The sequence below is a fragment of the Cervus canadensis genome, chromosome 25, assembly GCF_019320065.1.
Source record: "Cervus canadensis isolate Bull #8, Minnesota chromosome 25, ASM1932006v1, whole genome shotgun sequence".
NCBI lineage: Eukaryota > Metazoa > Chordata > Mammalia > Artiodactyla > Cervidae > Cervus > Cervus canadensis.
In genome coordinates, this window is record NC_057410.1 from 19,267,774 (window position 1) to 19,282,236 (window position 14,463).

A 14,463-nucleotide genomic window follows, 5' to 3' on the forward strand; every position below is an offset into this window, starting at 1 on the left:
CAGTTTTTGTAATCAAAGGATTTTCTCCAGTTAGTGTCAGGAAACCAAATCAGCCAGCTCTAATAATATGTTATTTGCCTTCTTTCTTTGAAAATTTGATATATAAATATATGATATATTCCATTAAGAGAGGAACTTAATAGAGGATAATGAATTTTATAGTGAACACCTTTTTTGCAAGTTAAAATGATAACCTTTCTAACACTGATACCAGTTTTCATACAAATATACATATATATATATGTTTTAACCTCAGACGGTACATTGAATGCAAGTAAACCTAACATTCAAAATGAGTTTTATTTTCATTTTGACTGAAAGGATTACATTATAAGCAAGCTCTAATTTCCCAGGAAGTTAAATCTATAAATAATAATGTTCTTGATTTCACTTTTATTAAATAACTGAAGGGAAAGCAACACAAATATATCTATTGTTTGGAGCCAATAATTCCTCATATTACTGCTCAGTGATGGAGCTGAAGAGTCACACTATGGTGCTATGAATTGTAAAGAACATTTACTTACCATTTCTACAGCCCTACAATTTTCCTCAAGGGGTATTGAACCAGACAAAATGTACATAAGTCTTTGTGCTTGATCTGAAAGACAAAATTGGAGTAGAGATTTCAGAATAGAAAGACCTTATATGAAAAGAAATTTAATGTTACACTCAATGAGACTAATGAGGAATGCTCTGGTAGGTGTCAGGAGCCTTAGTCCATTTCAATTTCCATTCCTTGAAAGTTCTGAGTAAGTAAGAAAGTGCTGGGAACTGTATAGTTGCCTCCTGGAATCTCAAATGAGACAGTCTTTACCATATATCCATCGCATTCTGTGTAAAACATTTCCTGGAAGCAGGACAGGAAGTTAGATTATGAGAGGGATTTTTGTAAGAGCAGCACAGGTTTCTAAATCGAAGAATCTAGACCCTCAGCTCTCATTACCCACCCCACCAGGGTTTTGCACTCTTGTCAAATGTACTGATTGCCACATGAGGTACTGTACTGTTACCACCTCTGCAAATCTTGTGGCAGAAATACTACAAGGATCAAGGTGGTCCACACTGAGTCCAGGAAGAGAAGCCCTCCACAGGTTCTTTGCAGAGTCTAGGATCACATGCTCAAGAATGATCTAATATCCATTTCCTTCTCCATATGCTGTAAATGATGCTGTCTGATTACCTTCCACATCCTATTTTGATAGGGATAGAGTAGGAAAAATAGTTTAGAATTCCCACCGGGGGATTATAAACAGAAAGGGAATTTTAAGAGACTTTGGGAGACTGTTGTCAGCTGATGACCACTCAAGAAAAGACTCTAGTAAGCAAGCAACAATCACATATGTACTTAAAGTACAAGACAACAGATAAGTGGTTTGAAAATTATTACATGAAGTAAGGGAGTCCTTAAAGAGAATTTTTTCTGCATGTAGCCAAGACAGAAATATAGGTGAAAAGGGAAAGAAACTAAGTGCAAGTGGATATTATACTGAAATCTGAGATGAATTACCATATTTTAGTATATGTTATCATCCTTCTGCTAAATACATATGATTTAAAACTTACCGTGATAGTCCCAGTTAGACCATATGGGGTCAAAGGAGGAATTAATGATTCAAGTCTTGACGTTTATACAAGACTGAGGAAGAAGGTGATCTTCTCCCCTCCCAAATCTTCCTTTGTTTATAAAAATGTGTCTCTGTCTTTCTTGGGCCTGTACTCCCTTTCTTGCCCCTTTGTATCTCTCACAAGCATCCCATGATAATAAACTCACTCTTTGCCCACCACTTTGCCTTACACTGAATTCTTTCTGTGATGAGACAAAGAAAGCTGGGCTTCAGGAATTCCTGGGACTGAGTGAGTGGTTTCAATTAAAAGATAAGGGTTTGAGTCCCCTCCTAGGTCAGGGACTGTGGGTTCAAGTCTCAATATGAGGTGTGGCTCGGTTTGAGTACCATCTAGGTAGGAGCGTGGTTCAGTTTCACTAAAGAAGGTCTGCTAAGTATTGTAAACATTAGATGACTGGTCACCAGAATTGAATCTGATACTGTGCCTTTATCAGGAAAATCCATTCAGTAATTAGGAATATCTTCACAACTTCTCCAGAAAGTGGAGCCTGTTACCATTGCTATTTTACCTTCAGTGGTTAAATAAGTTCACCCATAATGGCCAAATTTACTAGACGGAGCTGGAATTTGAACCCAGAAGCCCAGCTCTGGGGTCTATGTTATACCTTATGATAGCCCTTTTCACCACACAAAAATCTTACCTATTTTCAAGGCTCTGTTAAATTACATCCTTTCCAATCCTTCTTGATTCTCTTAAATGATCATAATTTCTCTCTTCTGAACGTCCATAACACTATCTTTAATCTTTGTCTAGTGTCAACTTCTAGCTGCTGATTTTATTATTTATCTATTTATGTTTTTTTCTCTCTCCAAACAAACTGTAAGGTCATCAGAGTCATATTCATATATAATTCATTTTTATAGGAAAGAACACTTACAAACTTGATGGTAATTCATGAAAAAGTTAGCATTTTATTTAAAGTTGATGGATTTATAAGCTCTCAGTAATGTATTCACTTATTCTCCCAATATTTATTGAGCTCCAAATGATATGGCAGACCTATCACTAACAGCTACAATGATAAATGAATAAGCCAAATTGCAGACAAATTTTTATGAGGTGACTAATGGATTAAATGAGATAATATTCTAATCACAAGTCTTCAATTAACACATGACCTCATTATTCAGTTCAGTTCAGTTCAGTCGCTCAGTCATGTCTGACTCTTTGCAACCCCATGAATCGCAGCACACCAGGCCACCCTGTCCATCACCAACTCCCGGAGTTTGCTCAAACTCATGTCCATCGAGTCAGTGATGCCATCTAGCCATCTCATCTCATCCTCTGTCGTCCCGTTCTCCTCCTGCACCCAATCCCAATCCCTCCCAGCATCAGGGAACCTAGACAGCATATTAAAAAGCAGAGGCATTACTTTGCCAACAAAGGTCCATCTAGTCAAGGCTATAGTTTTCCCAGCAGTCATGTATGGATGTGAGAGTTGAACTGTGAAGAAAGCTGAGCACCAAAGAATTGATGCTTTTGAACTATGGTGTTGGAGAAGACTCTTGAGAGTCCCTTGGACTGCAAGGAGATCCAACCAGTCCATCCTAAAGGAGATCTGTCCTGGGTGTTCATTGGAAGGACTGATGCTGAAGTTGAAACTCCAATACTTTGGCCACCTCATGCGAAGAGTTGACTCATTGGAAAAGACCTCATTATTAACCGTCAGTTATTCATGGAAAAGTAACTTGCTGATCAACTTTACACCATTATTGACAGAATAATTCAGAGGCTGTCCACTGTATGTGAGGAGGTTTCTGGGGAACATTTTGGTATAAAAGTTAGTTTAGGAAGGTGAAAAATTCAGGAGATGGATGATGGTGAGACTTGCACAACAATGTGAATGTACTAAGTACCACTGAACTGTACAGATGGCTAAAATAGTATGTTTTATATTATATGACTTTTACCTCAATAAAAGAATTTAAATTTTAATAAAAAGTAGGCATTTTAGACAGAAAAAGGTTGCAAATCATTTTTACAAAAGCAAGGAGCCAATAGTTCCAAAGAATATGAAATTTTCTAATGTAAAAATATGGGTAGCCACTTGAAATGAGTTTCAGATAATATTTTAAAAAAAAAAGAGCACTAGCAGAAAGAGTACAGAGACATGGAGTTTTTAGTAAGAAAACATAAACCAGGATCTAGTTCTGTGTCATTCATCAAATATCCTCTCTATGTGATCAACTTGCCTGAAAAAGGTGAAACTTATTTAACATCATTACTTTCTGGGTTAAATTTTTTCCTGAAAATCTCTCTTTAAAGTGTTGTCCAGACCTGACTTTGTTCACCAGATAAAATTAAACCAAATAGCCTTAAGTTGTTTTGATCACTGATGAATGAGATTTGGAAATGGGGAGTCTAGAGTCTATGAGAAATTGCAGTCACATTGAGGTGATTGAGACTGCGTGTGGTACATCACTTTGATTTCTTCTACTTGGCCCATCTCAATAGATAACTTCTAGCCAATTCAAGTTTGCAAAACAAATAAAATAATCTGACAGCTTGTAAGTGTGGGAAAGGATGCTGGCTCATTTCCCTAAGGACTTATCTAATAGAAAGACCATATATTATATGAAAAAATATATAATTCAACATTTCTCTGCCAGAAAAGGCAGCCAAAATTTTTATATTGTTCCAGAAAGAAAAAGATCTTTCTGCAATTTCCATTTACTCCTTCCTTACCCAGACTTGACTCTTTTGGAGATAGAAATGGTATTGCAACAGTTTCAGGAAGTGAGCTTTAAAGCACAAAGAAGTTTCACTGCACAAAAAACCCAGCCTCCCTCCTCTTTCTCAGTTGAAACCTGTTGTGGTCTTTAGGTTCTCTGCTCTCAGTTTTGGCTTCCTGGTTACCTACATCATCTATTTCTCTGTCTTGTCTGACCCTTCACCACAACACTGGTATTCATTGTAATAACATGTGGGCCAGAATGAGCTCACACTGATTACCACAGAGTGTGTAATTCGATAGGAATTTTATTATAATTGAGCAATCGTTCTTATATACCTATATGAAAAATTTATCTGGAAAGCGAATTACAGCAGAGTGTTTCCCCAAGGCTCTTAATAACCTTATCTATTTTTAGGAGTTCTCTCTCCATATTCCTGCTCTAGACTAATTAGCTCAATAGACTTGACAAGAAAAAGAATGAAAGAGGCAGAGCTGTTTAAGTTATTTTTAGTCCAAAGCTGTGTTTATTATTAGTACCATGTCCCTATTGTGCCATTCTAGAGCATCCAAAATAATCTGAATGGAGTGGATAGAAAACTAAATTGAACACCAATCATCTACTAAATACTTGTTTTGCTTTCTTTCTACCCTACTCCCACCCTCTTTACATATTCAGGTATAGAGTAAGCATATGGTTTCTCCGGTTCAGTAGCTTACTGTGGATTGTTTTCTCATTTGTTTTGTCCTGGATAGGTGGCAGAAAAGGATGGCTATTCAGATAGGTCTCAGGGTGGAGAGCAAAAAAGGGAATTCATTTTTATTTGTTCCTTTAGAGATAATAAACTGTTCTTTACACAGGTACTCTTATTCAGTACTCATAACTAAGCCAGAAGTTGCTTAAGTTGCCTTTATAAATAAGTAACTGAGTCTTCAAGAGGATAACATATCTCAATATACTGTTAGTTTTTACCATTTAAATATTACAATTCCAAGCAGAGATTTATGCAATAGAAACTGTTTCTTTTTTCCCTCTACCCTCTCCTCAAATCACCCCCCTAAACACACATACACAAATGTACAAATTTAGACAATTATATACCTGTACCACCAGGCTCAGGAAAGCCTATCGTTCTAAAATGGGAATACAGTTAAGCATTTCAGTTGGTGACACTTAATAGATAGTGTGGCCATCAATGTGATGAACTAATACATCCTAAATGTATATCTTCACCCCCTAAGGCAAATTGTTCTTCCAGTTGTTTCTCACAGTTCCACTTAGTCATCCCTACCCCCTCATACTACCCATGCTAGAATCAGTTATCATAGTCATGTTTGATGATTTTCATATGGATTCTAATAACAAGTCATTTAGAGCAGACCTGCCCTTGGGGAAATGACTTAGGTAACTCCCTCCACACAGTATTAGCCCAGTTGACAACCGTGCAAAACATTTGCTTTCTTTCCTTTACTCATTTTGTTTCACTGGAAATCCAATGAATTCTTTCTTTCCTAATTAGTTTTCTGCTCAGGAGCTTATCAACTTTGTCTCTTGCAAACTAAATAGATCAAACAACTCTAGATCTTAGGAAACAATAAAGTTAAATCATTTGGGGGAGAGGTTAAAAATAACTCAAATCGAATCTCTATTGGGCTTTGGGGAAAACAAAAATATGTTAATGTTTCTTTCAAATTGGCTGGCTGGGTTCATTTTTTGTCTCTAGCATGACAGTAAAATGCTTTTTTCTTTTTTTTATCAACAGCATGTCAGTGTTTAGATAAAACAGGGCAATCCTAGTCAGGCTTTTCCACTCCTGCATGAAGACAAGCAAAACCGTATGTTTTGTCAGTATGGATTTTTCTCCACCAAGCTCGTCCCCAGCTTGGTTCTACATAAATGTTATTAAACTCCACATTAAACAGCCTGCGTGTGTGGGTACAGAGCCCAGAAGCGCCTGACAGCTAATGAATAAACATATACTTTATTTCTAGAAAGGCTTTTTTAAGGGTATGATGGTGCCTGAATACTTTTGGTGAGAAGACCCATTTATTTTGTTTAAAAAACACATACACTCACATGGAAATGCAAGTAAACCCTGCAAGTATCACTCCAGTTGTTGACTTTATAAAGAGGTAAATCTCTGACGATTTTGCCTGAAGGATGTCAAGAAGACTCAGCCCCATTCAATTCATAGAAAATGCTCCTGTTGCATTTCCAGCTCCAAGCCCACCCTCAGGAGTCTGGTGTCATTTACCCATTTCAGGCATTCTGCAGAGCACTTATCTCTTTTTCAAAACATGAGGACTTGTGAATATTGAGTTCAAAGGGCTTTCCAAAGCACAGCCAGTTTAGCCCTTATTTGGAGAGAGAAATAAGGTTTAAAAAATTCTAACAAGGACAGCAGGTATACCCAATATAGAGTTTGGAATTAAATTTTCATTCCTTCATTGTGTGTGTGTATGCAGGTGCGCGTGACTATGTGTTTATCATTATTGTGTATCTGTGGACTCACATTATTTTACTGCTGTATGAAACATACACATGCCTAGATTAAAGAGTTTACCTTCTTGTAGCATCATTATGAAATGAAGGATTATTTATTACTTTTTGTCTCATTATTAATGAGCTTATTATCCATCTTGCCATAATTTCTTTCTGAGATACAAGGTCATTGATAACTAAGGATATTAGCACAGAAAGTTACCTACACTACATGTATAGCATGAACTTTATTCATTCAAACAGTGTATATAGAACTACTGAAACTAGAAGAGTAAGTGTGTATAAATTTCCACATATTCATATATATATATATGGGCTTTTCAGAAAAAAAGCCTACTCCTAACCACACCCCACCGTAATGCCCCCTGGTTTACCAAAGCAGGAGGAACCACTCTGGTAACTACTCCTTTTATGGATGGCTGAAACTTGTATCACCCACCGAACACAATAAAACATTTGAGAGCTATTCCCCATAACAAAGTGGACATGTTCAAAAGGAAGTCCAGGGCAGTGATAATTGTTGACTGCTTCGTGGACAATATCCTGGGCTCATCTTTGCATCATCGCCTTGGCACTGGACCTGTGACTAACAACCAGTCAGCCTGGAACTGTGAGCCTCCTGATGAACTCTGTGCTTTAGAACAAAGCCATCATTCTAAGGAGCAGTTTAGTGTGTTAAAATGAACTGAAAGAAGGCAGAAAGTAAAGGCAGAGAGATACAGGCGCTCTGCTGGAAAGTGAGGTCATTAAAAATAATGAGCAGTCTTTCACTTCCTTCTTTTTATTAACTTTCTGCAAAGGACAACCTGACACTTTATTTTTCAGCACAGTCTCCACTTTTACTAATATCCGTTAGCAGATGGCTAAAAATTTTTCTACAACATGCCCCATAATACTTAGAACCACCCTGGAGAACATTCAGTGTCTTTTCCTTTCCCCTTTTCACTTTCTACATTTTAAAATTGACTTTTCTAATAACTGCCTCTAAACTAAACAAAAATGTACCACCCATCCTCACCTCTAAAATATCTAAAGATAGCACTTTAGGGGAGAGTTAAAAGCAGAAAGCAAGAACAAAAAAAAAAAGACTTGAAATGCTCATCCTAAAGGAAAATTCATTCTGAATTTCTCCCTCCAATTGCCTCTGCAGTGCTAATTCATGCCCAGGAATCTTTTGGAATAGTTTCCACAATTATGGTGCAATATTGCATTCAGAATTCTGATAGGAGAAGAGAAGACTGAACTAACTGGATGAATGGTCAAAAGCCAGAATTTTAGTCTTGAAGAGATTTCTATTATGAATTATGACATTTACTGCTCTAAGTTGGTACTGTGTTCCCTTGGAAACCTGCTGCCTTAGTGCCAAATAACGGAATTGAACCCTGATCTTTTCTACTTGTAGTTAGTAACTTAAGCCAAGCTTTTGATCAAAGGGAAGGAAGCACAAAGCTAAGAGCTTAGGAAATTACTGGCTTGACCAGAAGTCATTGTGACCTGTTGGAGCCAAGTGACCCAGGCTTATATTAATCAGAGAACAAGAGAGGTAGTATTTGAGTTCCTATTATATATCAGGTACTTGTCAGGTACTTTATTTATACTATTGCATTTAGTCCTCATGCAAACCCCATTTTTATCCATGAGTGATATGTTGAAACTTAGGGTCCATCTTTTCATTATTTCATTCAACAAATGTTTCTTGCCCAATAACAATGTTCCAGGCACTGTGTTAGATGCTGGGGATACAATGAGAAACTGGATAGACATGGTGCTTGCCTTCAACAGAACTTTTGTTTAGTGAAGATGACAGGTGCTGCATAAGTATTTATAAGCCTGATGAGCATTAGAGAAGAGGCAACAGGGGCATGAGCATGTATATAAAATAGAGAGATCATTTACTCAACCATTCAACACATGATTATTGGGCTTTCACAAGACACACTAACTTTGAAATCTATTGCAAACTTCTGGCTTGAGAAACCAAGTAGTGCTCTTATGGAGATGTACTGTGTTCTAGATCACGGACATGTTCTATATCCTGTACATGTGGCTATTGAACTCCATGTAATTAAAGGACTGAATTTTAAATTTTCATTTAATTTAAATTAATTTAAAGTTTAGTTTTTAATAGTTTTAAACATTTTTTCCTTTTTTAGTTGAAGTTTAATTTACAACATTGTGTCAGTTTCAAGTACACAGTGAGTATGCAGTGATTCAGCAATACATACACACGCGTGCATGCACACACACACACACATATGTATACACATATTCTTTTTCAGATTCTTTTCCTTTGTAGGTTATTATAGAATACTGTAAAATTCCCTGTGCTATACAGTGCGTGTGCTAAATAATTTCTTTGGTCATGTCCAATTCTTTGCAACTATAGACTGTAGCCCACCAGGCTCCTCTGTCCATGGGATTTCCCAGGTATGAACACTGGAGTGGGTTACCATGCTCTCCTCCAGGGGATCGTCCCACCCCAGGGATCAAGCCTATGTCTCTTACATCTCCTGCATTGGCAGGCGTGTTCTTTACCACTAGCACTACCTGGGTCCTTGTTTACCTATTTTAGATATAGTGGTGTGTATATGTTAATCCCGAACTCCTCCTGGTTTATCCCTCCCCACCCCCAGCCCTGCTATCCCCTTCAGTTACTATAATTTTATTTTCTCTGTGGGTCTATTTCTACTTTGTAAAAAAAGCACATTCATATCATTTTATTTTTAGATTCCACATATAAGTGATATCATCCGGCACTTGTTTTTCTCTGACTTACTTCACTTTGTATGGTCATCTCTAGGTCCATCCATGTTGCTGCAAATGGCATTATTTCATCTTTTCTTGTGGCTGAGTAATATTCCATTGTATATGTATATGGTCGTGGTGGTTTAGTCACTAAGTCATGTCCAGCTCTTTGCAACATTGTGGACCATAGCCTGCCAGGCTCCTCAGTCCATGGGATTCTCCAGGCAAGAGAATTGGAGTGGGCCCCCATGTCCTCCTCCAGGGGATCTTCCCAACCCAGGGATCGAACCCAGGTCTTTCACATTATAGAGTCTTTACCACTGAGCCACCAGGGAAGCTAGAAAATGGCAACCCACTCCAGTATTCTTACCTGGAAAATTACAGAGAGTCATACATGAGTTAATGGCTAGATTGGACATGACCAAGCGTGCGTGCACACACACACACACACACACACACACACACAGAGTTAGTAGCTACCATATTTGACAGTATAATTCTAGACGATGCCCAGGTGCCTGGAAGGATTTTAAACTTGCCTCCTCTGTCATTGCATTTGGGGATATTTGAGTATCAGTTAGACTTCCCAGGTGGCACTAGTGGTAAAAAATCTGCCTGCCAATGCAGGAGACATAAGAGACATGGGTTCGATCCCTCTGTTGGGAAGATCCCTTGCAGGAGGGCATGGCAAACCACTCCAGTATCCTTGCCTTGAGAATCCCTCGGACAGAGGAGCTGGTGGTCTATGATCTATAGGTATGCAAAGACTTGGACACGGCTGAAGCGATTTAGCATGCACATATGGGTATTGACCAGTCTAGGAAGCTTAAAGGAATTTGTTTCTGCTGGAGTCATATTCAGACTCTTCTAATATATAAGATCATGGCATCTGGTCCCATCACTTCATGGCAAATAGACGGGGAAACAATGGAAACAGTGGCTGATTTTATTTTTCTGGGCTCCAAAATCACTGCAGATGGTGATTGCAGCCATGAAATTAAAAGTTGCTTGCTCCTTGGAAGGAAATTTATGGCCAATCTAGACAGCATATTAAAAAGCAGAGACATTACTTTGCCAACAAAGGTCCATCTAATCGAGGCTATGGTTTTTCCAGTAGTCATGTATGGATGTGAGAGTTGGACTATAAAGAAAGTTGACTGCTGAAAAATTGATGCTTGTGAACTGTGGTGTTGGAGAAGACTCTTGAGAGTCCCTTGGGCTGCAAGGAGATCCAACCAATCTATCCTAAAGGAGATCAGTCCTGGGTGTTCACTGGAAGGACTGATGTTGAAGCTGAAACTCCAATACTTTGGCCACCTGATGTGAAGAGCTGACTCATTGGAAAAGACCCTGATGCTGGGAAAGACTGAGGGCAGGAGGAGAAGGGTACGACAGAGGATGAGATGGTTGGATAGCGTCACCGACACAATGGACATGAGTTTGGGTGAACTCTGGGAGTTGGTGATGGACAGGGAGGCCTGGCGTGCTGCAGTTCATGGGGTCGCAGAGTCGGACACAACCGAGGGACTGAACTGAACTGAACTGAATATATAGGAGCCTTATTTATATTTGTAGGGTGGCTCCAAAGAAGACATAAGGTAGCTCTAAGAAACCAAGTCCCGTCTAGACTCCAATTAGATCCAATTCCCAAACAGATCAGCTGCTGCTGCTGCTAAGTCGCTTCAGTCGTGTCCGATTCTGTGAGACCCCATAGACGGCAGCCCACCAGGCTCCGCCGTCCCTGGGATTCTCTAGGCAAGAACGCTGGAGTGGGTTGCCATTTCCTTCTCCAATGCGTGAAAGTGAAAAGTGAAAGTGAAGTCACTCAGTCCTGTCTGACTTTTTGAGACCCAGTGGACTGCAGCCTACCAGGCTCCTCTGTCCATGGGATTTTCCAGCCTAGAGTACTAGAGTGGGTTGCCATTGCCTTCTCTGCTAAACAGATCAGAATTAGATATTAAATTGAAAAATTCTACTGGGGTTAGTCAATCTGGAATAATCCAGCATTAATTAGGACATTTCAGTGAAGAACAGAATCCCATATTTCCCTGCAATCCCTCAAAAATGATGGGTTCCAAGCGTTGCTAACATCATGGTTAGAGATGACAAGAGCAGATTTGCCTCTGATTATCTCAGTTACCTATAAAGGAAGATTATTTAAGTTTCCTCTCCAATAGGGTCTGAGCACTGCTGTAGGAAATAACACTGCCATGCACATACATACACCTTTTTGGTGTTGGTGACTATCAGACTTGGTGACCATATGTGCTTGACATAGTTGTTTTAAGCATTCTAATCAGGGAATAAAGTAAGAGAAAGGATGATTTAAGCCTAAATAAAAATGGAACTGAAGTTGCTTTACATTCTCTTGCCAAAGCACCTAATTTATCACTACTTTTAAATACAAAAATGTTATCAAGCAATAAATAAAATTAGTCTTGTCAGATATTTCATTATTCCATGATAAAATTTATTACACTGCATAAGCTCCCATATTTGCTAGGTCTCTTGGCCTCAGAGACATATCCTTTTAGCTCAAGACTATTTTTTAATAACATACAGTATGAAATACTTCATATTTCCTCTTGGATGGGATGACTTGATTGCTTTCCTTTGTCTCTGCTTTGGATCTACTGGATGCTACTTCCATAGGCAGCCACTTGACCTCACATCCCCTAACTCTGAGATGATGCTTAATGCCTCTGATGTTACTGCACCTTATTACTCACTCAGGCCAATACTGACAGACTGCTGCCTCCAGGCCTGCCATGGGATCCAGCAAACACATCAGGAAGCAACAGGAATTAGAGTTATAATTACCTCTTGATTTATTCTCAAGGAAAGGAATCAGAACATTAAAAATATGATGCATATTGTGTTTTAGTATGCTTGCCAGCTGCTAATTATCTTTTCAAAAATTGATCTTATGCAAGCACTGTTCAAAAGAAAATTGGCTTGGGGTGTGACTGACATCAGATAATTTCATGAAAAATAAAGTTCCCATTTAATGAAAGCCAATAATATTCTAAGATATATATTACATACATTCACTGTTACATTCAGTTTTCACAACCAGTGAGATAGAAAAAAAATTCCTATTTTTCAAGTGAAGATACACAACCTCTATGAATCTCAACAACTGGCCCAAGTTCACTCAGTTTGGAAATCACAAACTCATCTAACTCCTGCAGTCTGTGTTATTCTCATTCTGTCATTCTGTTTTCCTGTGAATTAGGTCCTTGGGAGGAGAAAGAGAAAAAGAGAAATGAGAATTGGACAGAGAGGGGGAGGTGTACAGGGAAGAACGCCAAGTTGTCTTATTTTATCAGGTTAGTAAAAGTGATAAAATGTCTGTCTTTCAATATATATCCTTTACCTTTGCCTCATATAATACTAGGCACAAATGAGGTATTTCTTAAGTGAAATAAATGTTCAAAAATCTGTTCTCAAAATATTCATTTGAAATATATTTTTCAGTGTGCATTATGTGCAAGCATTCTATTAAGTACTGGAACACTGGGGAAAACAAGAAAGAAAAGGCTTAAAGTCTGGTGGACAAGATAAAGAGACTAAGAACAGCAACGAGCAGCATAAATTCCAGACGATGCTGAGGACTATCAGGTGAGTAGAGCAGAGTGATGTGATCTCATGCTGTGAGTGAGAGTGAGGAGCTGGGGCACTAATAATTTAGATGGAGTTCTCAGGAAGTGCTTACTTTAGACCAAAACTTGATGATTCCAATAAGGAATTATCAAGATCTTGAGAAAAGTGTCACACAAATGAAACATCATATTGCATGGAGAGTGAGAAAAGGGAGGAATCAAAGATTTTTCCTGGAGTTTGTTTTCAGCAACTGAGTAGGACATCAACACTTTACTGAGACTGGAAAATTCAAAGGAAGCAAATGGTGTGGAAAAAAATCAAGAGATCAATTTAATTTCCAAAAGGCATTTCTATAATATTTACTTTTGAGCTTTTCTTTTTTGAACCAGGTAAACTCTTAAGAAACCTGTATGCAGGTCAGGAAGCAACAGTTAGAACTGGACATGGAACAATAGACTGGTTCCAAATAGGAAAAGGAGTATGTCAAGGCTGTATATTGTCACCTGCTTATTTAACTTGTATGCAGAGTACATCATGAGAAACGCTGGGCTGGAAGACGCACAAGCTGGAATCAAGATTGCCAGGAGAAATGTCAATAACCTCAGAAATGCAGATGACACCACCCTTATGGCAGAAAGCAAAGGAGAACTAAAGAGCCTCTTGATGAAAGTGAAAGAAGAGAGTGAAAAAGTTGGCTTAAAGCTCAACATTCAGAAAACTAAGATCATGGCATCTGGTCCCACCACTTCGTGGCAAATAGATGGGGAAACAGTGGAAACAGTTGCTGACTTTATTTTTTCTGAGCTCCAAAATCACTTCAGATGGTGATTGCAACAATGAAATTAAAAGACACTTACTCCTTGGAAGGAAAGTTATGACCAACCTAGACAGCGTATTAAAAAGCAGAGACATTACTTTGCCAACAAAGGTCCATCTAATCAAGGCTATGGTTTTTCCAGTGGTCAAGTATGGATGTGAGATTTGGACTATAAAGAAAGCTGAGTGCCGAAGAATTGATGCTTGTGAACTGTGGTGTTGGAGAAGACTCTTGAGAGCCCCTTGGACTGCAAAGAGATCCAACCAGGCCATCCTAAAGGAGATCAGTCCTGGGTGTTCATTGGAAGGACTGATATTGAAGCTGAAACTCCAATACTTAGGCCACCTGATGTGAAGAGCTGACTCATTGGAAAAGACCCTGATGCTGAGAAAGATTGAAGGTGGGAGAAGAAGTGGACAATAGAGGATTAGATGGTTGGATGGCATCACCGACTCGATCGACATGGGTTTGGGTGGACTCCGGGAGTTGGTGATG